This window comes from Maylandia zebra, linkage group LG2, assembly GCF_041146795.1.
Source record: "Maylandia zebra isolate NMK-2024a linkage group LG2, Mzebra_GT3a, whole genome shotgun sequence".
Classification (NCBI taxonomy): Eukaryota; Metazoa; Chordata; class Actinopteri; order Cichliformes; family Cichlidae; genus Maylandia; species Maylandia zebra.
In genome coordinates this window covers 47879954-47896060 of record NC_135168.1, presented here as the reverse complement: position 1 = coordinate 47896060, position 16107 = coordinate 47879954, and positions in this window count along the sequence as shown.

Genomic DNA, 16107 nt, shown 5'->3' with positions numbered 1-16107 from the left:
CCCTGATGACCCATAATGCAATTTGTCAAACTGGAACTTTACTTCTTGTAATATTGGTCCTTTAATATCTACAAGAAAATTAAAAAAAATCCTAAAGAAAGTTTAATGGAGCTCTGGAAATGTCAAATGCACACCTCCACATGCATAGAGCTTGCATGTTTACTCTTGCTGAGTTTGTCACAGGAAGGTTTTGCTAATAACATTGTTCCATATAGCATAGCTTGTTTTGCAGTCAAAAAGATGGCGGTTTCCATAAATATAAAGCAGTCCTACATTGACTTAAACACAATCTAGGATCCCACCGACAAGACCTTTCTGTGTAGGCAGTGAATAACTGAAAACTTATTATTGGACACTTTTATTTTTTTATTCGTTTATTTTTACATATAAAGATGGATTTTAAAAAAACAACTAATAAAAGATATTCAATGTATTTTGACAAATGCAGCCCACTTTTACTTTACACATAGTGTTTTCTATGTCCATGCAACCAAGGCTTGCTGGAAAGTGGCTGAACGTCAATCCCACAAACACTAGAAGTTGGCTAACTGAAACCAGAACGTTATAGTAGAGTGCTGCAGTGTGCAGTATAATAGAGATTAACTATAATTTAAATCATTTAGCATAAAAGTATAACATTGCTTTGGATGTTTAGCGTTCAAAGCAGTGTTTTATATTAAAGCATTCAAATCTACAAGTGGCCAGCTGTATCCTCGGGTGGGACGCTGGGAACTATGGGAACAATGGCCTGTCTGCAGCTTGTCAATAACAACAAGTGTTTAAGTGTACTTGGCACTAGGAGACCTTAGGTAACAGGCTGATGGCTGTTTGTCTTAATTGTAACATTAGACCTGAATTGGAATCAGATAGCAGAGAAAAAGACAGAGGTCTGCTTGGCAGACTGGGATGTCCTCTCACCTCTGACAGAAGTCGTACGCCATTCCAAGGGAGGCGGGAGACACTGAGTCTGGCTGAGCAAACGGAGGTGGTTTGGGCATCATTCTCGGATGCCTTCCATGTGAGCCATGTCCATGGGATGAGATGCCAGGATACACTGGGTAGATTGTGTCCTTCAACGGGACTCTATTCAGTTACATGAAAACCTATGTCCACCCTTCCTGCTTGCATAGGAATTAAGAGGGTAAACAGCAGACAGGGCTGCTAATAAAATGGATTTGATCAACTGATTAATCAGCAAGTGTGACCATAGTCCTCCCAGGACTGGGCACTCCAGCAAATGCTCAGAGAAACTGCAGATAAAACCCAAGAGCAAAGAGCTACAGCTCAAACTATACAGGCCTGTATAGCATGTTAAATGTTAAAGTTCATGAAAAGCTTAGAAAAAGCAGGTGGCCACATGCCACATGGTCAGAGTGTCAGAGTCCAGCCTGTGACCCTTTGCTGTGTGTCTTTCCCCTCAATAATGTTTTTTTTTTAAAAGATAAAACTAAATATAATATTTCAGCTGTAGAGTGGCACAAGGCAGAGCTTAAAGATCTTTTGCCTACACTTGTCTTCACTGGTATTATCAGTGGACAATCATGACAATGAGATGGATTATCTGATATCTGGACAGACAACTTATTGAAAAACACAATGACTTTATCTTAAATAAACTCCACTCTAGAACCTCTGCAGTTTACTTAAGTACTTAAATTAATGTTCATACTTTTAATTTAGGACCTAAAAGTGATAATGAATTACTTGCAAATTAATTGTTACCTTTTTACACCAAGGAATTCATATCATATTCATTATTACCAATTACAGCAACTTGATACATTTGTAGTATGTGCTAAAATCCATTTGCTGCTCACTTAACACATTTCCAGGACCCCACTTGTGCCATACAGTGCCTATTGGAAACTAACATATCCCTCTCACTCAGTGTTGGGGAGTAACGGAATACATGTACCGCCGTTACGTATTTAAAATACAAAATATGAGTAACTGTATTCCGTTACAGTTACCGTTTAAAAAGGTGGTATTTAGAATACAGTTACTTTGTTGAAATAAATGGATTACACTGCGGTACTTTCCTGTTTCATATTGTGGCGGGTCAGGACTGTTTGGGTTTTGTTTCACAGCTACGCTCTGTTGTTCCAGGCGGCAGTGTTACGGTTGCCATGGTTACAGGGTGACGTGCTCTCCCTGTAACCATGGGAACCGTAAGCATGTAAATATAATAATAACCACTGCAGCCAAGAAGAGAGCCTGACGAGCCCAGTTGTAAGTAAGCTATTAAGACTCGACTGTGTTCGTGTTTTCCTCCGAAACAATAAGTTCCGTTGGAGCAGCCTTTCAACGCCTCTCTCTGTCTCAAAGTTGACCCACACAACAAAGTAAAGCTATTTTTCAGCTACAAGCCGACACGGAACCCGACATATTGGCCAGAAGTCCCTTTACGGTTCGGAGCCGCGGACCTTCAGTAATAGTAATAAATCACAGCAATAGTACATTCATGTAGTTGTAAAAAGCATGATAATATATTAAGTAATCCAAAGTATTCAGAATACATTACTCTCATTGAGTAACTTAACAGAATATGTTACAAAATACATTTTGGGGCATGTAATCTGTAATCTGTAGTGGAATACATTTAAAAAGTAACCTTCCCAACACTGCTTTCACTGCCTGTGAAGACAACATATTTTGTTCACTATGCTGGTTTGAAGATTTTTTTTTCAGATTAAATATAAATTTAGCATTTGGGTCAGTAACCCATTTGTGGTATTCAGGTTAGCTTCGCTAGATCGAAAATCTGCCTTATAAATTGGGCAGGTAAAATGATCCTGAAGCACAAAACAAAAGAAGAATATGATGTTTTTCCCTCTACATCTAACCTCATTCCTTTCTAATATATCTGTATTTTTCTGTAACTTTCATGTGTTTGGGACTATCACTTGGATTCATTCACCTCTTTTGCCCTTCCCCCTCCGTACACTGCAGTTTCCACCCAGTGGTGGCTCTGAATCGAACAGCAATCAATAACAACAATCAAATTCTGCCCTAGGGTGTTAAAACCTCTTGCCATTTACCAGTGGATCATTTTACCTGCATCAAATCAACACAAAGTTTCACTTGTAGTATTTTCAAACTCCATGAGGTTACCATGTTATTTTCTGGTGTGTTTGTCTTCTGTTTCCAAGGTAAAGTGAGATTGCTACCTGCAACTAACTGCTGTAAACACAGAAGAAAAATACGTTAATAGCTCACGACATTATCATGACAATTTTTAGCCTTTCAAGGGTATAATGACTTGTTAGTTTCTGTAATTTTACTTCCACAGATAAATGTAACAAAATCACAACACTGACAAAATATACTCATTGTTCTTTCACAGAAGTATAAATGTAGCTGTGTATCCACACCTACTGCTAATTTCTAACCAACATGCTTGTCTTTCATGCATGTTGGAAGACAACATGCTTAAAAACACCAGACAAAAAAGCCTCAAGCAAGTACAGTCCCAGAATCTCCTGCACCCCCTATGCCCCCTGTACATTGTGTTCAGATTTTTAATGAGTCGGACTCAGTATTACTAATCGGTCTGAAAAGCATCACTGCAAGAGTCACAGCAAGAAAATCTAATGCAGGTTATTATTATACTGGACTGTGACATTTGCCAGCCAGACTGTATGACAATGAACAGACACTTTTATATTTTATTACCATGATATGAAAAATACACAGATTTTCTTCCACCAGTCCAATTCAGGGTTAGGTTTGTGCTGGAGCATCTGCCAGATGTCATTCTATTGATACAGATTTAGTTATTCTGATTGAGATGATTTTTATGAGGGACTGTGTCTTCATAAAAAATAAGTAAAACTTAAAAAGTAAAAAAAAAGAGTTTATCTATTCTTTTTGAGGGTGTTTCTTTTTTAGAAATGTCCTTAGGCTGACTTTGGCAAGTCTGGGCAAAGAGTGCACAGATGAGGAAAAGTAGCTGCAGCATGAACTGCTTTGGCAGCAAGCAAGCATTCACGTTCCAAACCACAATGATAGGTCTTAAATCTCTCCAGACAATGGACACATACAGTGGGGCAAAAAAGTATTTAGTCAGCCACCGATTGTGCAAGTTCCCCCACTTAAAATGATGACAGAGGTCAGTAATTTGCACCAGAGGTACACTTCAACTGTGAGAGACAGAATGTGAAAAAAAAAATCCATGAATCCACATGGTAGGATTTGTAAAGAATTTATTCGTAAATTAGGGTGGAAAATAAGTATTTGGTCACCTCAAACAAGGAAAATCTCTGGCTCTCACAGACCTGTAACGTCTTCTGTAAGACGCTTTTCTGTCCCCCACTCGTTACCTGTATGAATGGCACCTGTTTGAACTCATCATCTGTATAAAAGACACCTGTCCACAGCCTCAAACAGTCAGACTCCAAACTCCGCCATGGCCAAGACCAAAGAGCTTTCGAAGGACACCAGGAAAAGTATTGTAGACCTGCACCAGACTGGGAAGAGTGAATCTACAACAGGCAAGCAGCTTGGTGTGAAAAAATCAACTGTGGGAGCAATCATCAGAAAATGGAAGACATACAAGACCACTGATAATCTCCCTCGATCTGGGGCTCCACGCAAGATCTCATCCCGTGGGGTCAAAATGATCATGAGAACGGTGAGCAAAGATCCCAGAACCACACGGGGGGACCTGGTGAATGACCTGCAGAGAGCTGGGACCAAAGTAACAAAGGTCACCATCAGTAACACACTACAACGGCAGGGAATCAAATCCCGCAGTGCCAGACGTGTTCCGCTGCTGAAGCCAGTGCATGTCCAGGCCCGTCTGAAGTTTGCCAGAGAGCACATGGATGATACAGCAGAGGATTGGGAGAATGTCATGTGGTCAGATGAAACCAAAGTAGAACTTTTTGGTATAAACTCAACTCGTCGTGTTTGGAGGACGAAGAATACTGAGTTGCATCCCAAGAACACCATACCTACTGTGAAGCATGGGGGTGGAAACATCATGCTATGGGGCTGTTTTTCTGCCAAGGGGACAGGACGACTGATCCGTGTTAAGGACAGAATGAATGGGGCCATGTATCGTGAGATTTTGAGCCAAAACCTCCTTCCATCAGTGAGAACCTTGAAGATGAAACGTGGCTGGGTCTTCCAACATGACAATGATCCAAAACACACCGCCCGGGCAACAAAGGAGTGGCTCCGTAAGAAGCATTTGAAAGTCCTGGAGTGGCCTAGCCAGTCTCCAGACCTCAACCCCATAGAAAATCTGTGGCGGGAGTTGAAAGTCCGTGTTGCTCGGCGACAGCCCCAAAACATCACTGCTCTCGAGAAGATCTGCATGGAGGAATGGGCCAAAATACCAGCAACTGTGTGTGCAAACCTGGTAAAGACCTATAGTAAACGTTTGACCTCTGTTATTGCCAACAAAGGTTATGTTACAAAGTATTGAGTTGTATTTTTGTTATTGACCAAATACTTATTTTCCACCCTAATTTACGAATAAATTCTTTACAAATCCTACCATGTGGATTCATGGATTTTTCTTTCACATTCTGTCTCTCACAGTTGAAGTGTACCTCTGGTGCAAATTACTGACCTCTGTCATCATTTTAAGTGGGGGAACTTGCACAATCGGTGGCTGACTAAATACTTTTTTGCCCCACTGTAACTACGGATAAGTTTATTATACTGCATCATACAAACAGTACACAAAGTAGCATGTAGTCAAATGCCAATAGATGACAAGGCGAAGAACAACAAAATGGCAAATTCAGGTTTTGTCTACAGACCAATCAGTATCAAGTAAAAGGAGCCCAGAGCATAATTTGTGATGAGAAGGCGTGGGCAGGGATCTTATATAATTGTGACATGAAACCAAAACTAACTGAATTACATTTATAATGTAAAATGTGAAAAACGTGTCTTCATAGGTTAATAAACAGTGTTGCACAGCTCCTCCAATTCCATGTGTATATTCACTTTCATCCACTGCGCTTCAATACAAGCCTGCTTATTCATGGCTATGTGTGTAAAGCCTGTAGGTGTATGTCTGCAGACATCTGTTTTTTTGTGTAATTAAATGTGTCCATGTGAGAATGCATGGACAACTACAAAGAAGTCTAGTAAATGTAATTTTTGCTTCGATTTCTACCATGTTTTCTGATAGAAGGGAATTCAGTGTACCTTTAGCTGCATATCTTATGGGGTTATAGATGCATGTAAGCGTTTACACTTAAAGGTTCACTATGTTGTAATGTGTTACAGTTGCCAGCAGCTGCACTGTATTAGCTGCATTCAGGTCCTGGAGCAGAACAGCATCAGAGGGAGAGCAGCTGGACAGTAATGACTGCCCACTATTCACCAATCCTTCAATGGCCTTTAATCCTATGGGTCCAACTGAGTTCTCATGGGAGCTCACTAGATTCCTACATACTTAAAATTCTCCCTGTGGAGGCCATTTTCTGAACAAATGCTCCTTCTCCTGAGGCAATTTCACAGTTACTGTCTCAGTATTTCAGGTGAAGCTGGTTACATTTTTCTTAACCTCTTGTTTTTATTAGTGAGTCTCGGCTAAATAACAGAAACAGATCTTTTCATTTACTTCTTTTTACTTCAAAATGATCATAAAATGAAACTAACATATTTACAACACTTTTAAAAAGTGTTTTAGGTCGAATCTTTGTCCAGATGAGCTAAAAATGGAAACGATTGACTTTAACAATGATTACTTTTTTATGAAAAAAAAAAAAAAAAAATCTATGGCCCATGTGATAGGCAAATGTACACGGCTTCATTTGATCTTAGTTTCATCCACCCCCACCTCACCAAAAGTCTCCAACTTTTAGCCTCTTAGTTTTAATCTCTGGGGTCCAGCAACCCTCGAAAATATTTGCTCCTCCCTGTCCTCTCTGTGCTACTGTGGTTTTAGAAATGGTTGAACTAGCAGTGAACCATGCCTTTCCTTTCCTGACTTGCCTCTCATGTGTAGTTGTGATCTTTAGATGGCAGATGTCTAGGGCTTATGGGAAATAATGATTGTTAAAAGCGAACGACTGAATAAAAACATGAGGTTGTTTTTCTTTTGAAAACACAGTCAACACATGTTTGCAAAAGGTTCCCGTTCAGTTCCAGTTTCAGTGCAGCTCTTCATGTAAATGTAATAGGTACATTGAGAAAGGCCCTATAAATAGATAGCCCAAGTCAAGTTGAAGTGCAATAATTAAATGAAACTCTTCACCCATGGTTATTTCTATTCCCATGGGATTTAATTGGAGGAAAGTGTGTTTTCGGTTTGAAAAGAGCAGAAGCAACAGAAGCATAGCCTCCAGTGCAATTAATTGGATGACCCAGTGGTAAAAAAAAAAACCTCACTACATTTTCAACAAATGACTCTTGAATGGCAAAGCAAGAACTTCCAGAAAAAAGGGTTTGAAATTAGATAAATGATCCCAAACATGAGATTTTCCAGAGCAAACATAAAGGTGTCATTACACACGATACTCACAAATGATTATGCATATTATTTGTTAGTAAAAGTTGCAGATAGACACACATTCAAATTAGGCCAAAAAACATATTTTGGCTGATTCAAAATCTTGACGCTGAACCAGCGCACTGACATTAATCTTTCTGAGCATTTCTATCTGTATTTCTGCTCTACTGCTAAATGAGACATTCTGAAGGCAACAGTCTGGTGGGCTGAGTGTATGAGGATGTCAGTTCACATCCACTTCTGATACCAGCCATGCCCTCACTCAGTCACTATCATTGTTGTGAAGCCAGTCAGATTAAACCGAGCAGCTATTTGGCCTGAAGAAAAGTCTCTGCATGGGCAACGATATGGGCTAGAGGCTGGCATGTTGTCTGCCTCTTCTTTTTCTGCAGATTTACACATATTGCTGGGTAACCTTTCAACATCTTTAGCTCCAGATGTAAGCCAAGTCAGCACCTGTCCATTGGTGATCTAGTCAGCCTTTATAAAACCCACGCGTGCATTCTCCATCTTTCCCTTAACAAGGAGTGAATGTTACAACAAGCCTTTTCTACACACAAAATCCAGAAGTTCAATCTCCAAGAGCCTTGTTAATATAAAAAACTGTTATCAGTTATCAAAATAGTATTTTTTATGAATCTACTCGATAGTTGAGCCAGTAATTGTTGCAATCATTCTAATTGTGACCCTTATTTGTCTTTTAAAAACACTCTATAATGAATACTGACCATAGCACAACTACAGTGTAAGTGTGGGTATGTAAAGAATAGAAATCACTAGGAAAGATGCAATTAACAATCAAAACACAAAAGCAATCAGTCCTGGAGCTGACATGATCAACAACACTAAAAAGATTATGCTTTGTAAACCTCACAGGAATATTTAATCTCATCGCTGTTATTTTCTGTATAACATTAATTAATTCCTTATATCAAAACTGAAAAACAAGAAAATATTATCTGTGGTTTTTCATTTTTGAGAGACTCAGCTGGGTTTATACTGCCCTCTAATGGGTTTAAAGAGTAGTACAACTCCCGCTTCTCCAGACTTTGAAACACAAAGACTCCATCACTATTAGTGATAAGAACACAGTCTCATCAGTGCTGGAGTCAATGAAATGAAGCTTGTTGTATATACTATCTAAGAGTGATATTCTCACACTGCTGCCTCTTTGTAGCTCTGATATTTCAGAGCATCTTAAAGCAATCTGCAATAATTAAGGCTCTGCAGTCATGGCAACCCCCAGAGAAACAGCCTGAGAGTCTACACAGGTGCTCAAACATACTTATATAGAAAAGTCAAGTTTCACACAGACCAGCGAGGAATGCCATTTGAAAATGGCAAATGCAAATGCCATTTATTGAGCTTTCCTAACACATAGTTTAACATTTGTCATACTGAAAATAGAAGGAAACAGACACAGTAAAGGATTATGACAAAATATATCAAGTAGAATAACAAAACAAAGTTACTTGATAATGGAAATACTTTTAAGCTGCAGTCTATTTAAATATGTATGCTTTCACACAATTATGCGAGTTGTGCTTTTCCTGACAGAGACTTATTAACCGAGACCTTGATGCAAAGGTGTTATTGAAAAAGCCCTTATGACCAGTCTTCCTTATCACATTTCAGGCATGAACCAAGCAACAATGAAAACAGATTTCGGGCAGCTATGTGAGCTTTCGCTTTGCATTTTAAAGCACTGCTAACTGATGTTCATAGTGCATGCACTCTTTGTGGCCTCCAAAATAACGGACTAATTTATGCTAGATCCAGGTTTTAGCTTTGTCACTGACGTTAATTGATCTGAGAGCCATGAAAGCGTATTGTTTTATCAACCAACCAGCAGGATTATCCACGCAAAATATTCGATCGATCGATCGATCGATCGATCTATCTATCTATCTATCTATCTATCTATCTATCTATCTATCTATCTATCTATCTATCTATCTATCTATCTATCTATCTATCTATCTATCTATCTATCTATCTATCTATCTATCTATCTATCTATCTATCTATCTATCTATCTATCTATCTATCTATCTATCTATCTATCTATCTATCTATCTATCTATCTATCTATCTATCTATCTATCTATCTATCTATCTATCTATCTATCTATCTATCTATCTATCTATCTATCTATCTATCTATCTATCTATCTATCTATCTATCTATCTATCTATCTATCTATCTATCTATCTGATTTGTGGCTACCTTATGTCCCACTTGCACATTGACCTGATCTCTACATGTGCAGTAAGCCAATAAAGACATCCTATGAAAAGAATGTTCGAATGTTTTACATGGTATATACCCATGCTTTATTTTTAGTTGTTTGGTCTGTGATTTTCGTCTGTTGTTAAATGGTTGTTAGGCAACATGATGACACCATAGTATATACAGTTTTTCTCAGTTGCTTTGGTGCATTTCTCACAACAGAATTGATCTCTGCACCACTACTAAGGCTCTTCTCAAAACAATTAGTGCAAACTGCAAAACATGGTGGATAACTTGCAAAAGTGAGTCACTTCATCAAAAAGAAAAGTCAGTTGTTCAAAATAAGTAGTCAATGCTTCAAAAGCAAGTCCCTTAATCAAAACAGATAATACATTCATCAAAAGCAAGTACTTATATCAATCAAAGTGTCAGGGCTGTCACAATTACAAGTCATTACACCAGCACCTTTGGTCACAAAATCAAATGGTTTGAACATGTTCTCATTGTGACGGATTTCTTTGTAGGTGCTTCCCAATGACATGTCAAGTCTGGACAGCATGCATGGCATGTTGAAAACCATAAATTGTAAAGGAAAATCAAGACACTCCATATGCACTCTTGATAATATTTAATTGAAACTGTTCACAGCATTGTGCAAACTGGGGAAATACAGTAAATCAAACATTTTACAGCAAACATAAACTCACTTAGACAGTAAACCTCACTCCAGTGGTTATGAAACAAAAAAACAAAACTGAAAAACAGACACTGCTGCATATCAATCATTGATATCTAGACGCTCCCGTCTGTCTGCCCACATATTTGCATCAACATCACAGCGAATGTCAGCTCTATCGATGCATCGGGGAAAGTATCTTCTGGAGTGTCAACTCCACTCTCTGCAGGACTCTGCTGTGATGTCATCACAAGCTGCATCCATAGCTGCTAGCAGGGTCATTTGGGTATGTGGATGCCTGTCATATACCTTCCACCTCCAGGAAGAGAAAAACTCCTCAATTGGATTTAGGAATGGAGTGTAAGGAGGAAGAAACTCCATAAGTATCCTGTCGTGTGCTGCAAACCACTGCCCGACTACAGCAGAGTGATGGAAGCTAACATTATCCCAAACCACTACATACATTGTCCGATTGTCACCAGGATCATCCCTTTCATTTTGTGGGATTAGGTCCCTATAAAGAGCGTCCAGAAAAGCCAACCGGTGTTGTGTATTGTATGCACCAATACGAGGAATATGGGTGTGAACGCCATTTTCTGAGATTGCTGCACACATTGTAATATTTCCTCCTCGTTGGCCTGGGACATCAATGGTGGCTATTTCTCCAATGTGATTTCGTTCACGCCTTTTGCAAGATTGAATCCCGCTTCGTCAAGATATACAAACGTGTGCAGGGGTTTCATGGAAACTCCTTAAAAATAGGGTTTTCAAAATGGGTGTACAAAGTGTTTGACAAGATGTTCAACAATTTTGAGTGCACTGACACAAGCAATGAAATGAAGACTATTAGTTGTAAGGACAATGACTATTCAGCCGGTACAAGTATAAATAATTGTGACATTCATGATAAAAGAAAGGAGATAGTGATGAATAGCAAGTCAAAAGTGACCATTCTTTAGATATTTGTACTTACTCAACTGCTTCATGTCCAAAGGCATTTGCCTTTGGACGCAATGAACATGAAACCGCCACAAGGTTGTGCCAAAACGACTACATGTTGTGGAGGTTGAACTAACTGTTGTGCAAAGTTTAATTCTGTTGTGAGAAATGCACCAAAGCAACTGAGAAAAACTGTAACTGAAAATTCAAATGTTGTGCTTTTCTTAGGTGTTATACATCGGTGCACATCCATAGGTGTTATATGGACTAAGTGCTCCAAATGGTTAAATTTAGCCTGATAGAAGGTGGGTGCTAGACAACATGAAAATATGTGACCTAGATGAGAACCTTCAGGCGCTTAACATGTATGGGTGTTGCATGTTTGGTTGCTGAATTCCTGATGTGTAGGGGCAGTTCATGTATGCTGGTGATGTATTATATGCACGAGGTTCTGGAAGAGGCAAGTATAACGAGTAGAACGACAGGACTTAGAAGAAAGTATGAATGCCTGGAAAGGCTTCTGTGTTAAAACTGTTATTATAGAATGTTATTATGTGAATGTCCAGGTCACGCAAGGCTGCTTAGTTATAATAAACTTATAATAACAATTGTTTTAGATTGATTAACAGAATTACTCATTGACTTTATTAAAACATAGAATTTATTGCCTTGAATTTTATTTGCAGTTCAAATGCAAAAATTAATAACAAAGAAAGGGATTAAATAAACGTGCCAGAGGCTGGTGGGCTGTTTATTTGGGATTCCAGCAAATGGCAAAGGTAAAGGAAAGTGGAGGGACTGAAAGGCAAAGATGTATTGCAAAATTTGAAGTGATAATTGTGTCTCTGTGATGAAGTTATTTGCATAGCTCTACTGTCATGACATGTCAGCTTATTTGTTATCAGCTGTGAGGCCATATTAAAATGCTCCACATACATTTCTTTTTTGTATTTCATTTCTTTAAAAATGTACATAAGGTGATGGATTGCCCAGATTTTAGACACATATTGTAACATAGTGTAAACGTATAAGCAAAAGTGGCACAGTTCTGTTCTGGGTCATTTTGACCGAGCATTTTTAGTTTCTTGTATTTTGGTATTATTCTGTGATATGATTTATATTCTGATTCTCTAGTTGTGCTGTTTTGATTATTATTATTGTCCTATGTTTCAGTTTAATTCTGGTTAAGAGTTTAGTTTTAGGTTTTGTTCTTGTGCCCTCGTGTTTAGCGTAGGTTTAGTTCGGTGTCAAATCTGTGCCTGTCGTGTTTCCTGTTTTACTTTGAAAGTCCATGTCTCATGTCAGCGTTTCCAGTTTTGCTTCCCTTGTCTTGTTAGGTCTGATTACTCCCAGCTGTGCTCTCTTCCTGTGTCCCATTCCATCCTTATCTCTCAGCGTATTTAAGCCCTGTGTTTTCCTTGCTCTGTGTCGTGTTGTACCTGCTTCGTGCTGTGTTTTTCCTCAGTGTTTCTGATAATGTTCAAGCTCACTGTTTCCTGGTTTTGTTTTCTAGTTTCCCAGTTTTCTAGTTTAAGCTTCATGTTTTGAGTTTCTAGTTTACTTCCCTGTATTTCATGTTAAGGTTTTTCTCCAGCAATAAAGCTGCTGCCTTTAGTTTATCATTCAGTCTCCAAGTCCTGCATGTGGGTCCTACATCCTCCTGCCACACAGCACGTCCTGACAAAAAGTCTTGAGCCACTTCTCATTTCTTAATATTTTGCTTCCAAGGATCCAGACTTTAATTTTTTTAAAGTGCTCTTGAGCAATAGTTTTCCAGTTTGTCTTTGAACATTGAACATGAATTTCTGCCCAGTCCTTTTACTTGATCATTTAAGGAGCTTTTTTTGTTTGTTTGTTGAGTCCTAACTCAAGAAATGAACCAGTTGTGTCTAAATATAACATACAACTCAACATAACACAGTTTTAAGTTGCATCTTAAGGCACTGTCACAAAGCAGAAGTCTTTTTCCCCATTTCTTTAGGCTCAGAAAAATGCCAACGACACCACAGTTCGACCAACATAAAATGCTGTTTTTGCATCAACATAGTGATGCCCAAAGGGAAAAACCTGAAATTTGGCATATGCCACCATGGTGTGCAGTGTGTCCTTAAAAATGGATAAGGGGATGAAAAAAGCTATGAGCTATGAACACACAAAAGTCGTTTTTTTTAATCCACCATACAATACCATCTGGAAGCATCTAATTGGCAACAATTCAACCTTTTCAGCATGAAAATGATCCCAAATATGTTGTCAATGCAGTAAAAGCACATTTGGATAGAAAAACATACAATACAACACTATAAGTCATGGATCGGCCTCCCCACAAGATTACTGAAGCAGTATAGGGTTGTCTTGATAAATGGACTGGTACTTATTTAGCAGCTTTCCACTCTGACTCTTGAACGCACTTTTCACTGCAACCCTCATTTAACAAACCACACATGATCATTCAAGCATGTTTTTTCTATACCTTGTATACCCAACATTCATTGACATGTTCACACTACAATGGAGCAGCGCAGAGTTCAGTATCTTGCCTAAGGATACTTTGACATGAAGCTGGAGAACCAATCCAGTGACCTTCCACTCTTTTGGTCCAAAGAACAAAATGAAAGGCACCCAACATCCAAAGATGAGCTTTGGACTGTCCTTCAAAAAGCTAATTACAAAAGGTGTTGGAAAACTAAGATGATCATACCAATTATAGGCTTTCAGGCTTGTTGGAATAGTAGTCTAAGGAGCTTGGAAAGAAAACGACTGCACTTCTTGGGCTGCTTGGAGAAAATTCTCCTGTGTTTCTTGGATAAACCTGCTACATAAGGGATAAAAATGTTGTTTCGTTTGTCATTCTGTTTCTCCCAAGTTGGTGTCTCACCTTCTTTCCTGTCTAGCTTTGCTGATTCAATGAAGACCCAGTTGGGATAACCACATATTTTAAGAGCTATCTGATGATGTATGTATTCCTTTTCTTTCTCTTCTGGCTTTAGAGGGAACGTTTTCTGTCCGGTGACAGCTGATAATACATAAGATGACATGTCATGACAGTAGAGCTGTGCAAGTAACTTCATAACAGAAACAAATGTATTACTTCATCAAAATATATTTTGAAATACTCTGTCTTTGCCTTTTAGCCCAAGGACAAAACTCCAAAACACAACCTAAACAACATAGTGTATGCTGTGCAGTGAGGATGCTCAGACCTGTACATTGGAGAAACCAAACAGCCACTCCGTAAAGCATGTCACAACATAGCAGAGCCACCTCGGCAGGACAAGACTCAGCTGTACATCTGCATCTAAAGGACAAAGGTCACTCTTTCGAAGATGCCAGTGTTCACATTTTGGACAGAGAAGACAGATGGTTAAAACAATGAGTGAAAGAGGCCATTTATGCCCACCGTGACTGTCTTTGAACAGAGGCCATGGCTTAAGACACCAAATGTCAGCCACGCAGAATGCAGTTTTGAGGCCCCTTCCCAGGTGCTCTTAACCCCTACTCACATCTTGCATCAGGTGACCTCAACAGGTCACATGACAGGTTTAGACAAGGTCTCACAATGGTTCGACTTGAAACCTCAGCTGATAATGACCCCCGCCCTTTTTGGTTCATGTGATGAGGCACATGATCAATGGTTGGTCATTGACCCTCTTAAGGGACAGCTCCCTTTTTTTTTTAACTGAAGAAACTTCTCGAATGAGAGTTAAAACATCTTCAAGAATTTTAAAGAAGTCCAGTCGCTTTCTTTCGAAGCTCCTTAGACTACCATGACCTGGATGATTGAGAACCTACACATACCTGTTGGAATAGTACAGTCTCAGTTTTAGCCCTATACTTATACTTCATTTCTTGTATTTCCATGTATCATTGGACCTATTTCAAATTAATGAGTGATAGCTCAAAACACTCTGCTCTGTTAGTAAAGCAGGTGGATGATTTGAACCCTGGTTCATCCAGCCTACATATCTGAGTGTCCTTGAGCAAGATAGTGATGAATAAAGGATGATGAAGACATTGTGTTTTCCTGACAGTTAGAAAATGCTTAAAAGCATAGAAAATAGTGCTGTATGAATGTGTGTGCTCAGTTAAAGACCAACAGTGCTATAAGTACCAGTCAGACTCAGACTAAGTTGTGACACTGTCACGATCCTGGGTCTTATGACCCAGTGTTTTGAGTTTTAGTTCATTTTGATGTTTTAGCTTATGTAAGCCCTTCAGGTTCCTAAGTTCATTTGTTATCATGCTTAAGTGTTTCTAGTTCTTATTATTTCCCCCTCGTGTTTCCAACTATGGTAAATCTCCCCTGCTTTTCATGTGTTTCATGTCTGTGTCTTACATTGTGAAGTTTGGGTTGTCATGTCTACGTCTCATTATGTTTCCTGTTTTATTGTGAAGAGGTCTGGTGTTTCTGTGTTCATCGTGTTCAGTTTTACTCTTCCCCTGTGGCGTTATGTTCATGTTGATCTACTGTGCCTTTCTGTTCCATGTTTCAGATCCCTATGTTCTGTCTCCCCCAGTCTGTTAAGTCCACATGTCTTGAGTTCCGTCAGTGTGTTTCCTGTTTTACTTTCACAGTCTGTTCTATGTTAATGTTTCTAGTTTTGCTTCCCTTGCCTCGTCCTGCTTAATTACTCTCAGCTGTGCTCTCCTCCTGTGGCTCATTCCCCCTCGTTATCCCTCAGTGTATTTAAGCCCCATGTTTCTCTTTGTCAGTGTTGCGTCCTCCATCATAGCTGTGTGATTTTTCCCTGTGGCTCCTTGTGCTTTAGTTTTTCCCAGTTTAGTTTATTT